Below are 20,717 nucleotides of genomic sequence, written 5' to 3'. Positions count from 1 at the left end.
ACCAGTTGGACTCAGTCCCAGGGTAGAGTTTCCTTAAGCTGTCTATAAGTTACTCATGACTGGAAAGGTGATTTGACTTGTTCTTGGGTTCCGATTAGATTCTCATTCATTTATCATTACACTCTTGAAATTCAATCCTTGTATCCTTGTAAATAGTGATTGCCCAGCCATGTATAGTTTGAATCACTGTCGTCCGAATTTTACAAGCATAATTGACTTGGAAACAGAGTTTATTTGCAACATAATGTACTTTTTGTCAGAACTTATGATTTTTGGGTTTGGTCATTGTTTCTTGCAACGTGGTCAGGCGAGGTGTTGGGTGGCCACCGGCCATCTCGGCCCTGCCTTCTGTTACATTAAGTAATGTCTGAATGCAAATTTGATTAGGGTTGTACAGGTATGTAGGACATCCACTCCCACTAGGTAACAACAGAAAGAAAATAGGTATCTCATTTAGGTCAGCATGAAGATAACGATCCACAGTCCAACATTACCTTCCAGCTTAATCTGTCGGGGAAAGCAATTTCTAACAGGTCTCTTCAATATTCCACAGGGTTTACATTATAATATCAGATTTTAGGTATTAGAGTTTTATTATAATTAATTCAGTACCACCTGTCAATATATCCCGTTTTCAATGTCTCCCTGGTGCGGTCTTTACACATAGGCTTCATATAATGAATATGTACTTACATGATGTGTCATTGATCCATTCTATCGAGGATGGATCGTAGCTTTGGAAATAGCTGAAGATATCCTGAGTACTCATGTCATCCACTCCTATCATATGAATTGCTTCTAGACGAACTAAACTACCATCTGATAACAAGAACATAGTGAAAAATAAAATTTACTCATAGTCATACAAAGTATATTAGATGGAACGGTGAAAGATACTCTCTCATAGTAATTTGGGGATACTGATGATGTAGCTATGAGATGTCATATTTTCAAGAATTAGGCCCTGGATGGACTTAAAATAAAGGAGAAGATAGGCGTAGTGCCTAGTTCAAACTGATATTTTAACAGGCCTTGTTTCACAAATTCCCACATCTCAGATATCTCAGATACATGCTTTTTTCTGGCCTCAATGGCAGGTCAAATATTGAGTATGAACTTGCCTTCAATCAAGAACAGTTTTTACAACTTGGTCCATCAGAAAGAATTTAAAAGCAAGAAGTCACTTCTAATCTGAATCAAACTACATAAAATTCCACATTACATATGACCTCCTATCACTGCCACAGTAATAATGTCAATATTCATCTTTGTTTATGGCCCATAAAAAATGACTCAGAAGACACTTATTTTCTCCTATACTATTCAACACATCCCGTTTATCTTGTGAAGATCTTAACATGTTACTCCCTTTTTAAAGAGTTCAACCTAAGGTCAGTATTTGGTTTTAAAGGTGAGAAACCTGTTATTACAAGTTCCTATTTTACGGTGAAAAAGAAATTCTTGTTTTTTTCATGAAAATGAACTTGGAATAACAAATCAATGTGTAAATTTTCAAGATGATGGAATAAACAATTGATGAAATTGCAAACTTTTCTTTTATTTCAAATGATTAAGTAAAAACTTAGGGATGGTTACCCAAACAAGTCTTTACCATATTCACTAGGTTCACTTTTAAGCAAGTAATGATCATGCTATCCATATAAAATTATATCATCTGACTCGGATGTTTTTTAAACTCAATATTCCTTTCAACAGGGCTCCACACTAGTCCTTTTTTTTCTACTGGTCCGACCTGATCATGTCGGACCAGTAGATACCCAGTTTTTTTCATTTTTTACTGGTCCGAACCTAAAATTTACTGGTCCCCAAAAATAAAAAACCTTGAATTTATTTTGCTGTTTGTTATTTCTTATTGTTATCCTCCCCAAAAAAATACACACACACACACACACACACCCACACACATAATTCATGAGAGCCATTTTTCAATTTTAGAGAGCCATTCTTTTGAGACGCCAGACTGGTGCCAGTGTCGCACGCTGCTTTCAATGTTTTTAATGTTCTTTCCCACCTTTGGGAGATATAATGTAGGGTCTGCTCATTTCTAGCAGTGATAAACTCACCTCTTGTCAGGACCTTGTATTATAAGTACATAGAATCTAAATAATCTACAATTTTGACATGGTTTATTGAGCATTTAAATGTTAGGGAGACTTGCTATTTTGAAGGTGTTATCAGGTTTACTGTTCATGACAATTGATTTGTCTCACCCTCTAATCCCCTCCTACCTGTTCTAAAAACTTACAAAACATGTTTAAAATCTACTCAATTTGAAAATTTTCTTGTTTTATTTGGAAGTGTGGTCATCCTTCTCATAGCATAATAATAACCTTTCATACGATTGAAATTATGGGTTTAGGAGTGAGTAAATAAGTGTGAGAGTAGATGGTAGGAAAACAGGGGAAGTAAAATGACTGTTTAAGAAAGATGGAAAGAAATAGAACAAGTAGATAGCAAGATATAGGCAGAAAGGGAGAGTGGCAGAGAGAAAGAGAGACACAACAGGGGCACAATAGTAGAAAGGACCAAGATAAGGGATTGAAGATTTTAAAAAAAGATAGGAAAACATGAGAAAGAAAGAGAAAAGGGAATAAAACAGAGGTAAAAAGAGTCTTAAAGAAATGGAGAGAGAGAGAAAGGAAGGAAGAGGCATCTTAACTTGTTCGAGACTAAATGATTCTGCTTTTCCCATAGCCTCCAGCCTGATGTAGGCTCGGTCTCCAACAGGTTAAATGTACATATACCTGTTCTAGAGAGATGGAAAAAGAGACAGAGAAAGGAAGACAGAGACACTGTTCTCATTATACTTTCTAAAACTAGTTTAATAGAAATCGGTTCAGGAAACCAGTTTGGAAGATCGCTTTGCTAGCGTTCCCATTTGATCACCCTAAAGTGGTTTTCAAAACCACTTCACGTAAAGTGGATTGACATGTTTCTTGCCAAATTTGAAACCACAGCGTAGGCATTCCACATACAGTGTATGGAGTATTGTGAACGAAATGTGCGAAGAACGGTTGTGTCCTCACTTACGCTAAAACCAGTTTAATGAGGCAAAGCGATCTTCAAAACTACATCGCGAGGTGGTTTTCTGAACCAGTTTGGAAGATTGCTTCCAAGACCGCATCGACCGTTCTCATTACAGTTAAACTAGTTTCCACTAAACTTGTTTTAGGATGGTAGTATGAACAGTGTCAGAGAGATAAAGAGATAAAAAAATATACAATGATGGAAGAAATCATCTTACCTATTTTAGATCCTGGAGCTAATATAACGTTTGATATATCCTCCTCCTGCTCCTCCTTCTCCTCTCCAGCTTTATCTTTGCTTGCTGTGCCAAATCTTTTGGCTCTGTCTGCTCTTTTCTGGCGAGCTTCCTGATTTAGAATTTAAAATAATTAAACGAAATAAATTGATGAAAGTAAAACAGCTAGGACCTGTAAGACCACTTTTTGTTTTTTTAGTTCAGACACTGATCTTCTGAGATCAAGAACAAAAAATATGTATGAGGGGCCTACTTTTCTTGATGTCTACCTTGCCATGTTTGCATAGTTTACGCTACAGACTCTTATTATAGTTGTAATGGAAAATTTCATTTAATATCCAAAGTAAATTTTGAATAAAGCATGAAATATGGAAAGAAGTTCCATAAGACAGAAATTAATTTCAGCGAGTGGAAACAACTGTGGGAGAGTGGAAACACTCTTCAAGCAGGTCTAGGTGTAAAAGTAAGCTAATCAATAGCTTCCCTTTACAAAGAGAGACTTATCAACAGGACTTATCTGCCTCAGGCTTCCTCATACTTCTCTATTATACCTGCTTAAGTTATCATGACAATCTTAATTTCGCCGAGATTTACAGGATTAAACCTCTTCCAAACATTGCAAAGGCACGAAGCATCCAACACCTTCCAAGCGTGCGACTGTGCTTGTAAGGACGTTTCCTGATAACATAATTTCGCCCATTTACTGAAACGAACCAAATTAAGCCCAATTTATCTCTCTCATAACCCTTCCACTCACTCTTACTCACATTCCAATCTCTTTTCATTGGTCAATTACGAGCTTCAAATCCTTGCGATTGCGTCTTCTGATAGCTCTAAATTAGATAACGGCTGGTGTGAATCAAATCTTTCCTTAAGCGAATATTCCATCACGTGAATATTTCAGTCATTTTTTTTTTCTCGAGGTGGTATAGTTTCAGTTTCAGGGTGCAGTATGCTGTCATTTCCTTCACAAAGATTCACAAGAAGTGTAACATATAAATTCAATTAGGCCTCACTATAGGATCTATCAAAAACGATTTTGCCTCAGGTCTCTTTTATATAATTTTTCCTTTCAAATGGTAGGGCTCAGCAACTGCTCACCCCCAAAATCAGTCAGGAAATTCAAGTAATCCATAATGCAAAGGAAATTCACATAATCGATGTTATATTTTCATGAAAAAATGGACTGGTGAATGATGTCCTTATTACAAGAAATAAGGTAATTTTGAAGTTTCTATAGTAAGTACTCAAGAAAAATTCCTGAAACTTCATGACAAACAGTAACTGAGATGCTACTCTACAGCATTTAGTAATAATTGGATATGTGGATTCAAGGAATTTATCCTGCTGGGAACCTATTCACCTTTGTGCAAGTTGAAAGTTAGTTGCATCATGGAGCTATTAGCTCCATGGTTGCATTTAGGATTGTAGTCTTTAACCTACATGTAGTTCAACTCTAATTGGGATATCCTGAATCTCTACCGAAAGTTGGCAAAACTTTGATTATGATGCAAAATTATTTAATCCAACAAACAATTTCTTGTTTGCATACTTCCTTATCTATCTTCAGCTGTTCATGAAACAATGCAAAAAAATCTCAATAGACATGAATCGCTTTCTTGATCAACTTCCATGCCTTGGGCACACTTTCACAACTCACTCACGCATGCATCCATGCAATGAAGTTCTGTGACAGCAACAGCTCTGACAACACACCTCTCCAAACATCTGCTCCGAATAAACCTGAAAATTAGATTACAGTTCATATCTCAAATTTGTCTACAGAGTGTCGAGATTTTACCCCAAACTGTTGGAAATTATCAGAAACTAATCAAGCAAGCCTATAGGGACTTGTCAGCCTGAGGGTGAGATTTCATACTTTCGATTGTAGTATTATTAGAAAGATGTATGTGAGAGCATCAACCCACTCACCCTGCCACAGGGTTAATAAGTACCCGAGGCTGTGGATGTATACCAATATCATAAAATATAGAAAAGAGAAGGTATTAATAATTTTGACTATACTATTAAATACCTCAAAGACATTTGTACAGATCACTTGATTCAAAATGGTTATTTTAAAAATATCCCATGAGATGATTCGCTTGGGGAATTTCACATTATTGGGATATTCATTTGATATTAGATAGTGGATGTTAGTTGGTCATCGGAAAGTGTTCTTTCCCACTTTCCTGTAATAAAAAACAGGTAACACGCTACGCAGACACCATTGATCAGCATCATCAGCAAACTCTGGAACTACTCCATAATCCTTCGCAAGTTTGTGACATAAACCATTTAAGTAAAGATAGATGATTTTTCACTCAATTGGCATGGTACCTTACATACATGAAACTGTTTTCATTCAGATCTTTAAAAATTTTACTGCAAGAATACACAAATCACACTTCTTATCAAAGATCTGAATGAATTTTAAAATCATTTTACATTTTTACAACCTAAAAGAATGATTGCATACAACAACCTTAACAAAACATTGCAAAAGAGCTGTTAGTATATTTACAGACTCAGAAAATGTAAAATAATTGTAAAGTTATCTGTCATCAATTCTCACAAACATTATGAAATTCCAGTTTTTATCAAAACTAAAATTTCTCTAGGCTGGACTTCCTCTCTATACTGGATATTGTTCATTACCTATTTTCAGATGGCACTTGGAAATAAAATGGGTCAAAGGGATCTTTATAAATACACTTTGATATTGATCAAACAATAATATATCAATCAAAAGACTAATTATATAGGTCACAAGGATATTTGCAAATATTTTACAGTAAACATTTTATTTAAGTAGATAAAACATCATTGTGAAATGATATTTATCAATTTTCTAATTACATGTAGCTTGGCAATATACATGCTTTTATCTTTGAATACATTCTGAGTGCTTGAATGAATAAATTTAAATTCATCTAGAATGCCATTTATATTTTATTTTGACACTTTTTTTACTCTCAAATTTCTACTTAAAATCCAGATCAGCTGAGGAGAGTGACAGAGATAACTCATAATTTACATGTAGATTAAAATCCTTAATATCATTTAAAATGAATTAGAATAGAGTTGACACAATTCCCAGTAAAATATGACTCTGCAGAAATTATAAAGGAGGGAGTCGACTATCAACTTATATTCTACACATCAGTGACAATATATATCGTATTAAAAAAAAATGAGGTGGTACTCAATTGAAATTCTTTAGTCATAAGACCCTTCATTATACTTTAAGTTGTTACGGTACTTCTTTGTATACATATACATATATCAGTTTATATTTCCTTCATATACATGTAGGATTCCTTCTGGAGAAATAATTCTAACTATGAATTTAAACTGCATGCATCGATTTTTCCTTCATTTTATAAGCTCTTGGCTGTCCTTTTAAACAATAAATATCACCTAAACAGGCTTGTTTAAAATAAAATAGGCCCTATAATTTTCTACTCAAGAGGATATTTTACAGCTCAAATTCTCAGGACAAAAACTTGCAAATGAAGTTAACACATTATAGCAGAATACTATTTTTTTTCATAATCCATTTTACAATTTTCTAGCATTTAATTATCAATGCTGTATTACAGCACCAAAAACTTCTTAGATTTCCTAATGAATTATTCTACAGAAGTATACCACGTAAATCATGTGGGACAGTTGTAATCCCTAACACTGATAAAATTGGTATTTAACGAGGCCTTTTCCATTACATGAATAATTCTAATATTTGGGAGAACACTAATGAGAGTGGATTAGTAAAGCTTAACATGCCCTTCCTTCAACATGTTCTTGTTTTAATACATTAATGAGGAGCAGATTGCTAAATATGTTTCTTATTTAGAAGTCATATGTCTTTGATCTTAACCCTTATCAACTTGGAAATCCCAGGGGTACGTTGGACGAAAATCACACTTGACATTAAGATCTAGATCTCAATAAAGATAATTCTAATGAGATGAAATATGATCCATTTCACTGCTTTTCTAATTTGGTTATCTATTGAATAATGTAAGTGTAATAGACAGAAAATTTACAATCAATTAAGATTTTCAAAGGCCATCAGCATAGATATTCACCAACAATGCATATTTTTATGTATCGTAAAAAACCCCATTAATTCGCAAACTTCTGGCGACCCTTTGGAACAATCCAGCAGCATATCATTACCATACTTAGGATGTGTTAATATCATTGATATTCTTGCAAGAAAAAGTTTTTTTTTCTTAAATTATGCATTAATATCAGTACTTTAAAAACATCAATACCTAGACAATTTAATATCCTCTAACCATTAAAATCATATGATTAAGTATACATTACATACAATTCACACAATGAAATACAAGGGAGTTGTGTTTGCAAACCATGATAGTTATCAAATTTAGTTTGAAGTATAAGACAGGGAACCAACCCGCAAATTATCAAAGTAGCAAGGCCTGATTATCTGAATGCACAGAGAATACATCACTGTCAACGGCGTTACCTTCAAGCAATGGTTTCCCTGTACTGCAGGTTTGCCGCCTGCCTGGCTGACATAGGAGGCCTACAGCTAGCCATGCTCTATGCCAGACTTCTGGCTGCCAGAATAGGCTAGACAAGTGTCTACAAGCTAGAATGAAAATTAAGACATCTAGAACTATTTTTGAGTATTTATAAGTTCTTCAGATACCTATGGTTTGCTTCAAAGAACTTGTCATACAGAAAGCTTAGTGATACACAGGGGATGGTAAAAATTGGAGAGAAGTGAAACAACATTGAAAAAAGTGTCAATGCACAATTGCACTATGAATCCAGATTGGAGAACCTTATCTATCAGTTTTTTGCAAATGACATCTACTCTGACAAATAAATTTTGCAACTTCTTCCTCATAATATCGAACAAGGTGTATTTCCTTCCAATGCAACTTTTGAATGAAGTAATATACATCCAGCTATTAAAGCCATTTCAACCATAGACTTCTCTTGATGTGGACCCATAATTTGTTTAAAAACTCCTTTATTTTTACTCTAGAGAGTGCTATGCTATAAGGTGCGTGAAGGTGTTTAGGATACTGTACCGGGACAATAAACTGATTATCATCATTACAGACCTGTAGATCCACAACATAATTTCTGGTTTTTAAATGCACCATTTCTATAACTTTTATATTTCTTGAGTTGAAAATTTCCTCAGGCATGCTTGCATAGCCATAAGTTCCATTAATCCTTAAAGTAGAGTACTGTGTATGGTTTTCAATCTACATATTATTGAACAATGGCATTCTGGCATTGAACACAGTAAAATATCAGTCAACACATATTGGCATAATTACCAAAAGAAGCCAACATGTACTTCAGACTTCATGGACTAATTTCATTTCTGAGAAAATCAAGTTCAGACGATCTTCAAACTATTCTTCAATATTAGAAAATTGTCCAAGGTCCGATCCAGTTACCGACTTGGAGCAGCTGTTTCCTCATCTTGTTATGGGTTTGAGAATTCTATAAATCATCAATTTTTGACAAGTAGCCTAGAGGATTGGATGCAGACAGAAGGCACCGTGCGTGATTCATGGTGATCAGGGGTCTGCGAGTAGTTTGAAACCATCTACCAAACTGAACTATTCAGCAAGATTCTATGCTAGAGCCTCTAGAAAAGGAGGAAAGCTACCGTGGCTTGTTTTGATTATGAAACATGAAATAATTATGATCATTACAATCTTTGCAGCAAAACAGAGCAAATCAAATTGGACTCAATATATAGCAGCAGACCTCTATCTGACACAGAACTTTGTAGGCCTAGATGTAGTTGGCTGCTGGTCTCACCCTGCAAGATAAATGTACTTCATACACGAGAGTCTAGAAAGCAGGACCCTTTCACAACTACAGGCTCAAACTTTCATTAAAATGATCTTAAAATATTTGTTTTCTTCTTCATATGTCCCCATACACCTAAAAAATGTTTCCAGTTTTGGTAAATCCCCTTGAATTTGGCTGTGACAGTCACTATTCCCATCCTTTATTTGTCGTATGGTAAATTATATGAAAGTGTGTGTACTTTATACCCTCTAAAAACAGTTATGTGTAGGGTGTAGGCCCTACAGAATAAAAATAACTTTATTGGACAAAGTGGAAAAATTATTGTGAAAAATTACCTAAAATTCAATTTGGCAAATAAAATATAGGGCCTATAGGAACAGGTTTCCTTTTTAAAATAAAATCACTGCTCAAACATGGAATGGGCTGAACGTTTCAGAATATAATCTTTGTCTGTAGCTTTCAGATTTTATTTCATTTTAATAAACATGTATAAAAAATTGAATATATTCATTTTTTTTACAAATAGGGGGCTATTGGATAATTTTCCAACCATTGCTTCTTTGTGAAAATTTGAATATTACATGTAAATGATACTGCTGTAATTTACATTATTGACCCTTTACCAAATAAAAGCTTTAGAAAGGCTTTAGTACTAAGAGATATATTTTTTTGCATGATATCAACAACTTACACAATTTTTTAATGAAGCCTACAACTCTAAATTGAACGCTCCAACCTACTTCACATCCGCTAGCACGTTCATGTCCTACAACAACCAGCATGCAATGATCAACAATCGGCGTAGCCTAGTTTACAAATTCTGCAGCTCAATCGGCTGTGCAGACCTGCGCTGCGATGACAGACCGTACTACTTGGTAGTAGCTTGGGACGGACCCACTGGCACCAAAGCTAATGCCTCCTAATCTAATTTCCCTAATTCTTGTTTTAGCAGATTTTAATAGCTCATCAAGATACCCTAGACCTTCAATTATGCCGTGATATTGTGCTCCCAGAAGTCAACATGCTCCAAAAACTTCCCCTCTACTTTATTTGATTTTTTTTAATTTTGCATTTTCATGAAAATTGCCAATGAAATGTAGAAGGTGCAAGCATTCAGTGTAATTATTCAATTGTTGATATTTTCCAAATGAACATGTGTTCAATATCTGACAGATATTATTCTGTTTAAGCTTTGACTTGAGCAAGAAGGGTATACATCCCTGTTGGTGTGCCAATTTTTTAAGACAAATCTTTAAATATAACATGAAAACAATTGTCATTATTATCCCCAAAATTAATTCAGCATGCAAAGAGTTAATAAAAAGTGGATTTTCACATGAGTAAAAAAATATACTCATACCACTGTAACTTATAAGATAGCCTTTCATTTGGCATGATACACTGGCTTTTTTTTTTTTAAACCTAGAGATCTTTAGGATTTGGAAATGATAGCACCTGATAAATGAAACAAAACTCTACACAGGATAAACTATGGTATTGAGAGGAACACCAGTCAGTGTATACTGAGGACCAAATCCTCAAAAGTTAGAAATACACCAAAGACTTGTATATATTTTTAAACATAAATAACACCACATAGTGTTAAAATACCAACAGAATAATTTATAATAACACCAATAGATGATGAACAAAACAAATCAACACTGGTGGAAAATGCTTGGTGCAGTAATCTGTAAAACACCGGTGGTTTAGTTTTAACAATAATGGTTTTTCCAGTGTTAGTCATTTACAGCACAATGCTAATTTTTTGTTGATTACAAAGGAAACAAGGAGGAAAATCAATTCAATTTAAGTTCCTTAATATTCTACGAAAAACACTGACAAGCCCCCACCCCCAACACAAACACACTTTCCCATGTTGCACATATTTACTAAAAGTTATCAATTTTTTTCTAATGATTCAGAGAATATTAAAAATAACCCTGAAGGTCATCTGAATATGCTTTACAACAATAAATCTGTATGAATTATACAATACATGTAGTTAATTCTATCTAAAGTATGATTACTTAAGATTTCTTTTGATATTATTTTAACTCGAAGTAATATTAATTCTGTTTAATTATATAATTATACACAACAGATTTACTTTATTTGAATTCAATCACTTGACCTTTGCTTCAACTACACCACTCATTTTCTGCTTTTGTTCATTGTTGTTCATTTAGCCCTATTCATTTGTTTCTGTATTTTGATTTCAAACAAAATAGTAGAAAATCAATTTATTATCATTTCTATCAATTGCATTTGGCATTTTATCAATGTTAATTCAATTTATGTTTTATCTCTCACCATTGTATAATTATACTATCTCTGTTGATTATTTGCTTGTAAATTGAACTTTTTCAGCCTGCGAGCTGCCTGTTTGATATTTTTGTTCAATAAACCATACCAATCCAATTCAATTCAATTCAATTAATGTACCCATATTAAATTTAAATGAATTAAATCACATAATTAATAAAATGTGGCATCTGTGTAATTCTATGATAGTAAATATTTTAACTTTATAGGAAATTATTTTTAGGAAATGATTTTGTACTCTAAAAAACGGAATGATAAATCAACATTTAAAAGTTTGGAGTGACAACCTTTTATATATGTTGTATTTACCACTTAAAGTATTGGATTCAGTCCCATGCAAGGTTGGATATACATTAAGAAAAGGTTGTCACTTCTAAAACCTTTTGAATGTTAATTTAACATTTCAATTTTAGAGTGTGGGATGGAGAAAGAACAGTGCAATAGTGTTCATGTTTGCATGCATTTTTTCTTTCTTTACAATAACTAACGTAGAAGACCTATAGCTTCATAATAATCAATTAAAAATTTACATAACACTCTATCAATAAAGGTGCAGTTGGTTTATGAAAATTAGATAAGTAGCTGGTGCTGTGCTTATAACTACTATGTCGGAGCAAGCTTTAAAAAAATGTAATTAAAAAATATATAAAAGTACAAAACTATCTACGAACAATAATCACATAACATTCAATGTCATACAGATTAAGTTACTACTTTGAATTGAATCATGGGTGCAATAAGTATATTCTAATATACAAAAAAAAAAAACACAGAACTCTGAAGAAATTCAAAATCCCTAATATACCATCTAAATCAAGAATGTGTATGTCAATTTTCAAATGGAAAATAAAGCCCCCATATTCTTCGCCAGGACTGTCTTAAGAAAACAAAACTTAAATGTACATATACTTGGTTATAAATAAACAAAATGATTATGCTGCAATGCAAAAGAATGCTCAGGACTCTGGTAAAGTAAGTGTTAAGTGCTATGGAAGCAAATAAGTATAAAAATTTGGTACTCACCTTCGATGTTATGTCTAGTCCAGTCACAAAATTGGCACTGTTCTTGTTCTCATAACGTTTCACATGCTTCTGCTCCTTCTGTAGTTTGAAAATAGAGAGAGCAAGGATAGAATCAGATTGACACCAACAGTACGAGTCACTGAAGGACTATCAGTGTGAGCGGGATAATCCTGAGAGCCTGTCTTTGAGAGGCGTCACGTTGCCCCCTTCCCCTTGTTGATGTTATCCCCTTCCCGCATGGAGAGTCTTTTGGCTATCACCCTGTGCGTCTTGATACCCCGTAGGCTTGCTTACACTACTTATGAATATTCATGAGGTTTGCTTTATCATGCTGACAGATCCATCAATCTTTGAAATGTTGTTTTATCGTAAATCTAATTTTTCATGTCTACATTATTAATCACTTCATTACCAGTAACTTTGAAATTATGATTTTTTTTTTTTACTTTACCATAAGCTACATTTTATTTTTTGTTCCGTTGGCTATGCGTACAATTCCCACTTTGACACAAGGGTTAGCCCTACTGATCTTGCACAGGTATAATAGAACTAAAACATGTAGTTTTTGTTTTAGTTTATATTAACATTTTAGAGCATTCTGCTCATTAAAATATGGACTCATCTGATGCCTGAGAAAAATACAAAGTTTCAAACTCAATATCAATTTATCTCCTTCTTGCAATTAAAAAGTTCAGATTTGTGATCAACATAATTTAAAGAGCAAAATTGAAAATTAATATAATCAATAAAACAATAATTTTATGCCTCCCCCCCCCCAAAAAAAAAAAAAAACAATTACACAAAAATAGCATCTCTCATCTTTATTTCTGTTATTCAATATTGTACGGATCATTTTCTTTAGAGACAGACAAATATTGGAATGGGAAATAAAATACAAATTGGTTATAAGTGTAAATTGAAAAACCCAAAACAGAAGATGATTAAACCTTACAAGTTAACCAAGTTGGTAACAGGTATTTTCAACTTCTATTCTACTGAATTCTCAATAACATATTTTACTTGCTCTCGCACTCTACCTCTCTCTTTTATTTTGGACTCACTCGCCTAGGCATTCTTTTTTTTTTTATATGAGTATATATATGAGCTGCTGATTTCAATCATGTGAAAATGTTAATTTCATTACTTGTAACGTTATTGGACCTAATTTTTTTTAAATCATCCAAGATACAGATGGCACTCTAGTGTAATCTAATGCTTTCACCAATTTAATAAGTAAAGATGGTTTATCACGTTAAACCAATCAGGTGCCTATGTCAATATGTCATGAATAATCAGTAGGCATGCACTACAGCACTTTTAACCAATCAGAAGTTTCAACTCAATGCTGGTCATACAACAGTGTATTGGTTCTAACCAATCAGCTCTCTCCATGAATATTCATGAAGCAATCAGTCACTAAGCACCAATAGGAAATTAGGCTCAGTTTGTGCTTATGGATAATCATTAAGCAATACACCACTATAACCAATGAGGTTAACTTTATTCATGAATATTCACAAGATAGTAAAGCCATCACATCCCTCAGTGGGTTGGAGCATGCTAAGCTCTGCGTGTTTCCAGCTCTTCCTCTCTTGAATATTAGATCACTTCCCCCAGTAGCTGAAAGCTTGTTCCTCACACTCGTTCAACTGCTCAACGATGGACAAACGCCTGTCAACAACTTATCAATATTCATGATTAATCTGGCCTTCACATACCTCATGGATATTCATAGAATTACTGGTCTCCATATTCTTCTAGTCGGATATCTGGATTATCAGGAGTGTGAATGGAGTAATAACACTGCCATATGGATTGCATAAATGTGTCTGTTTTACATTCTGAAGTGATCATTGTCACTCACACCTCTACATGTAGCTCTCTTTTTCCTTCACTCTGTTGGGTGCTTTAAGTGACAAGCAGTGTGAAACAAACAATTCAACAAATATGTTCGACAAAACATAACAACACTACAACAGAAATGTAAACAAAACCATACTAATCCCAAATTGTAACAGGGAGAAAGTGGTGAAAAATCTATTCAAATGTGAAACATAGATTCAGAAGAGTAACTTAATATTACAAATTTCATAGAGAAAAAAAAGATAAAACTTCATATCTTATACAGATTTCAGTGTGCTATGTGGACTGGTGTGTTCATTTTTAAAAAAAATTCCTATGTCAACAAGTACAAATACAGCTGTAACTTGTGAATAATTCCTGCAACAGTCCACTTGTAATTGTCACCTACTTCATGAACATCATGTTAGTACAGTGGCAGTTATACAGCTGGCTCATACATAATCATGAAAAGTAAAAGTGAGTCATTTGTGATCATGTGTGCCAGCACGTTGAAGAGACCCTGGCTCATGCATATTCATGGTTCATGGTAATGAGTGAGTTGTCGTGCCAGCCGTAATGGGACTAGGAAGCGTGATAATAAGGTCCCAGTGCCTGTCACCTCTCATTCAGGCACTATTCACTGCTCAAGGGAAATCAATAAATAGACTCACATGTGAACATACATTAGGCCTGTCCACACTCCTGTATATGATGATTGGTCTACACCCACTTATTTACTTTCTGTTTGGTTTCATAACTAATGGTCCAATCCTACTTCGTCTACAACCAGTTCATCTACTAGCTACTTAGTCTAAATGCCATCTAGCTCATCTACCATTCTGTCTAATTTTCTGTTAGGCTCTACCCTTTTCACCTAATATCCACTTGGTCTAACACCACTTTTAAAGGCAAAAGAAGTTGACATGAGACCATAAAGATCAACTGGAAATTAGACTACATGAGAAATAGTCCAAGTGTGAGGGCAGGCTAAACAGCAATTAGAACGTATTAATAGTAGACCAAATTAGTCTAGCCTAAGTGATATATTAGACTATCTGAGAAGTTAGACCAACTGCTTGTGTACCAGCACCCCACACCCCACACTCCCTCTACATAATCCTGACGTGCATTTTTAGTGTTAAAGTCTGCATGTGAACATGCCCCATACGTTTTCTACTCACAAGGGGCTAAAGATGTGTCAGCTTAGGATACAACTGATTTCTTCCCAGTTTAAGAAAATGTTTTAAAATAAAACATCAATATCAAGATGCGCACATTGGCCATAATGTGGGGCTGCTAGGGTATGATGGACAATAGAATAAAGAGTGTTGCGAGTAACAGTTTCAAATTCGCTCACTGTCACACACTTGGGGCTTTTAAAAATGTTGCTTATTTGTTATCTTCAATAAACATTTCAAAGCCTGTTACTATTATCAGTTGGGAAGAAAATGATATCTCATTGAGAAAAGGTACAGACAGAATATGAATATATCATATATTTGTACTTTTTAGACCAGACTTCTAAAGTTAAATTTAATTTCTTAATTTAATTGACCACCGTCAAATTCTGCAGCTCTAATACAAGATGAACAGGACTCAATACCCATTCACTTGAAGGGGGGGGGGTAACTCTACCATCACTGCAAGGGGTATCAATTAATCATCTTTTAATTCATAACTTAATTCATAAAGTAATCCCTTCATTCACTCAGTGGTTAATGCAAGTTTTTGTTCATTTATTGTCTTTATTCATCTTTCTACAATTCATTTATTTACCACATTTCATTCACTTATACATGTACCAATCAATAAAATCCTTTTATTACAATTAATAAATTCAGTTATTCATTAAAACATAAATTACTTACATCAATCAATCGATTCATTTATCATATTATAATGAATTAATAATTTCATCCTACTCCATCTATTATCATACTAACGTTATACTTTTATTCCTTAATTTCATTTCAGAATTCCCAATAAATACACCTCTATTCATCAATTCATTCTTTAATTTTGTTGTCCGTTGCCATATTGGGGGTTAGAAAGGGTAGTACAAATCAGTTGTAACATAATTTTTTTTTTTTTTTTTTTTTGTATTTATCATGTGCCAATCGATTCTGAAGGGAAAAAAAAAAATCCTTCGAAAATCAAGTATAATAACTATTTCTTTTGAATGTCCTCAATATAACCTTTATGACCAGGTTACAAGTAAATTTGGCTTCATTCTGTTGTTGCTGCCCTTTTTGGACGGACATGTTTTGACATTTTGAGATGTTTCACCTCTTTTAAAGTCATCTTTAGTTCCACAAGATATTTATGACCTTGCTATAGAAGACTGATGTTTTATTTCACTTAATAGATTTTCCTCTCTTCCCTTTCCAAATGTAGGTGTTCACATTTGACACTTCATGGCTTTGAAAATTAAGTTTTGTTTCTTTATGCATCTATTTTGAACCATACTTATCAGCAGTTTATCTGATTCCTATCAAATTGCTTTTCTATATTTATTCACGCTTGATTTGAAGGATGATGTGATATCAAATATATTTTAAGTGATATTTTTGGAAGGTGGGTGCCTTATTTCAAATCTCCTACTTGAATAGTATCTCTTGGGAATTGTTTGTCTGATCAGATTTGATTTGTGTAGGATTTGGAAAGTGGATACATGAAGTCTTTATTTCTTTCATCTGAAGCTTTAGGGGTATGATGAAAGGTACCTCCAATCATATAGGCTGCAACTCCCTGCATACAATTTTGCAAGGTTCTTCTTTTCAACTGATATAGGCAGTTCTACTCTGTAAAAATTCTCAAAGTAAATGAGTCTGCTTCACTATCTGCTCACTATCAAACTTTTGAGATTTAAATAGTTTTACTATTTTCAAACAGCCATAACTTTCTTATTTCTATGTGATCTCTTTCAAACTTTGATGTTTTTCTGTTTCTTAATTTTCTCCTTTCACACAAATCATGTCATTACCAACGTAAGATTTTCCTGTGAATCAACCAAAGGGTGCATTTTGTATCCCTATGAATAAAGAAATAAATTACAAAAAATAGAAATGATCAGATGTTCTCATTACACTTCAATTAATTCCCCTTGAGAATTCCTTTTTTAAAGGAAAAAATAGATCTGTTAATATCAGTTCCCCAGAGACTGGCACCAGGATAATCAGATGAGAAGGAAGATAGGGATTTGAGCCTGTATGGAATCAATTGAAAACTGTGACCCTTCTCTTTTAGCTTGGCTATCATTCCTTCCCTTTCCTCTAAACCATCGTCTTCAATTGGCTATGTTCACACAACAGTCAGTCCAGAATAACTTTAGGCTTCACATACTTTAGACAATGGAGAATCTTATAGATTTCAATTTTGTGTTAGTCTACAGAGTTAATAATCAGTCTTTACCAGCAGCTTATTTATGTTTAGCCAAATGTCACGAAAATGTATTGATAATCACGCTGTTCCTTTATTTAATTAGCAAAAGGCATAAAAGGTAAATTCTCTGATGAACATAGCTAATATGACATCTTTCCGCCAGCTCAATCTACCCCCATACCCTAGTTTAGTGTCCCAGCAATATCCTACTTCATCTCAGGAATAGTGTGAGTTTCAAGAAATGAAGAATTACCCTTAGGTTACAGACAGATCTCATGAATAACAAGTGGGTTAACCACTTTCAAAACATATTTTGGAGGAACTGGATGAGATGTGTACAAGCAGTCTTAACAGACGACACTCGATGAAATCCTTCCCAGAAAGGTTATATGCAAAGTTTAATTACAGACGAATATTGTGGATTTAAAAAAATAAATAATGCCCATGCAATGGTATGAAAATCAGCTACCTTTTAGTTTAGTCAAGATGAGTGTTGAGCTTGCAGTAAAACCTGCAGCATGCAACAAGCTCGATCGATCGGGTATTTTTTAGGCTAGCCTACAACTTTTTTTAGGAGGGTGTAAAACTAGTATCACAGCACGTTATTGCCAAATATCAATAAAAATATATTCGAAATAGAAATATAAACATTTTATTATTATGAAAATGAAAATTGACGGTTAACATTATCGTAAATAAATATGGTTATACTAACAAAACAGCAACATATTTGTAAACGACCCGATCTCTCTTTTTGACCATGCACTTATAAGGCCCGCGCTTTGTACAAGTCATTGCGCAATATCAAGCTTTTCGGACGGACTGCATCCCGATCACATCGCATCTCCCAGGTATTAGCGGGGTGGAGTTGTTTTTCTACCCTGCTTCCACCCTCGTTGGAGCAGGTTGAAATTTGGAAAAAATCCTTCCCGACACAGTCCTGCTTTTCTCCCAGTGGGAGCGTTTTAATAGGAAGGTTTTTTTTTTTTTGCCCTGCTTTTATCAGGGTAGAGCAGTCAGAAAAGTGTCTGTTAAGACAGGGTATCACTCTAGAACTACATGTATTACATTCTTCTCCAATAATGCAGTATAATTACCCAAGCTCTAGCAGAACAACTGTCATATCGTTGGCGGTCATCTGAACCGGAACCGTTGTATCACACATACGGCGGTGCAAATCCATTTCAGAGAAAATCGACTTCAAAGTTTACTATAATTTTCACACTTAGTCAGGGCCTGACCTTTACTTTTTTCTTAGGGAGCCAGCCGGGTTCCTCAAGCACTTTTTTAGGGAGCCCGCAAGGGTTTTAAGGAGCCCAAGTTTATCACGTTTTTTTTTCGCTTAATACTGGTCATTAACTATTCAAAAATTAAAACACACCATCACAATACTTTTTTTTTAATAATCATCAGCACCAGACATGTGTATTTATTCAGGGTGAATCAGATTTTAAATGTTTAAGTGTATTTTGACACCCCAACACCCTAAGACACAGGTATACAACATCACAAACACACTGACTTTTTTTCATTTTTAATGACCCCCCCAAAAAAAAAAAATTTTTAAATGAAATAAATAAACAAAATGAATATATATAAAAATATTGGGAGAGAGTCTGATCTACCAATAATAAATTATCATAGATCTAGAACTCTAGATTATTTGTTAATTTTTTTTCACGCTTCGAATCATGGGTGTGGGTTGGTGTGTATTTGTGTGGGTGTGGCTCTGCGGTGGACTTAGATATGTATGTATTAGTTAATTATTATTAATTAATTATCTAATTTCTACTCCATAATATCCTGTTTATATCAGTACAAAACCACACAGGCCAAGGATGTCACGTGTAGGCACATGTTACACGTACGTGTACCCTAACTTTTCCTTCAGTTCTTTGAAAATGCAGATCTCCAAGAAAATTGCATTTCTCTATGGGGGAGTCTAAATTCTGTGAAAAAGTATTAATTAATAACTTAAATATACATGACAATGAAGAAATCATCCAACTTTATCCGTAGTTTTCAAAAATAAACCTGAAATGTAAACTCTATCTGAAACAGAAAATCACCATCATTGAGGCCTTTATTGACCGAATTGTCCCCAGAGCTCTTGGCAGAGAGAGAGCTCAGACTTGCACAAGTGTCAGTGCATGTGTAAGTAAAATCCGGCGGCCTCCTAAAATCAGATGGTGCCTTGGTTTGATGATTTACTGTCTGATATTTACCCCCCCCCCCCTTAAAAAATATGAAACAAATGATTTTTCAGTAATAATTCACAACCGAGGTAAGTTATTTTGGATGTTAGGCTCCGTTTTGACAAGCAGATCCAAAGTCTACATGACGATGGACTCACCAATGCGAGGTTATTATAAGACTCTGGAATTTATCTGGTGTGCGATTTGAACTCCTATATCACAGAATCGTGATATCCCTAGGGGAAATGTGTGCATTGGAAATTACACACAGCGGTAATGATAATGGACCCCTGTACATGCAACTGTTTCCAGCACCGGTGTGGCCTGCTTCTTTTTTTCCGTACCATGTGTATGGAAAAACATGGTACAGAAAGAAAGATGCAGCTACGCAACTTTAAACTGTCGCTATTTTCAAGGCCTGTTATGATTTTGAAAACATAAAACAGACTTTTAAGTCTTTTTAGATAGATTTAAGGACGTTCCACAGTTAAAGTGAAATCCATGTCATTTTCACCATACTTTGCACATAGATACTTTAGAACCTTAATATTCGAAATATGCAAAAATCAATATAGGTCCATGTGCTTGATTTTTTGCTACAGAGCTTCAAAGTTCACCCAAATTGATGTTCTTAAGAATTGCGCATTCAAAAGAATTTGGCATTTTTAGACCGCCCAAGATAACTACAATGAGTTTAAACCTCTATTACTCATTCAAAATACACGAAAAAGTCATCAAATTTCGCAAGAGAGTTAATAATTGTGTCGTTAGAATGGAGAATCTATTTATAGTGCTATTTGTTTGCAATTTCAAATTTAACAGCACTGTCAGTTCTTAAAAATGGCGTAAAAAAT

General features: G+C 34.2%; 1 long non-coding RNA gene across 1 annotated transcript; it reads right to left on the bottom strand.

Annotated features, from left to right (window-relative positions):
* Positions 1-678: 678 nt before the first annotated feature.
* On the bottom strand, positions 679-12,692 carry LOC129274899 (uncharacterized). The gene is made up of 3 exons (XR_008585953.2): positions 12,446-12,692; positions 3,266-3,395; positions 679-819 (listed from the first exon to the last, which is right to left on the bottom strand). It is a non-coding gene; the product is annotated as an uncharacterized LOC129274899 (long non-coding RNA).
* Between the last annotated feature and the right edge of the window lie 8,025 nt (positions 12,693-20,717).

The sequence above is a fragment of the Lytechinus pictus genome, chromosome 2, assembly GCF_037042905.1.
Source record: "Lytechinus pictus isolate F3 Inbred chromosome 2, Lp3.0, whole genome shotgun sequence".
NCBI lineage: Eukaryota > Metazoa > Echinodermata > Echinoidea > Temnopleuroida > Toxopneustidae > Lytechinus > Lytechinus pictus.
The sequence above is the reverse complement of the archived record's forward strand: the minus strand, read 5'-3'. Positions and strand labels throughout refer to the sequence as shown.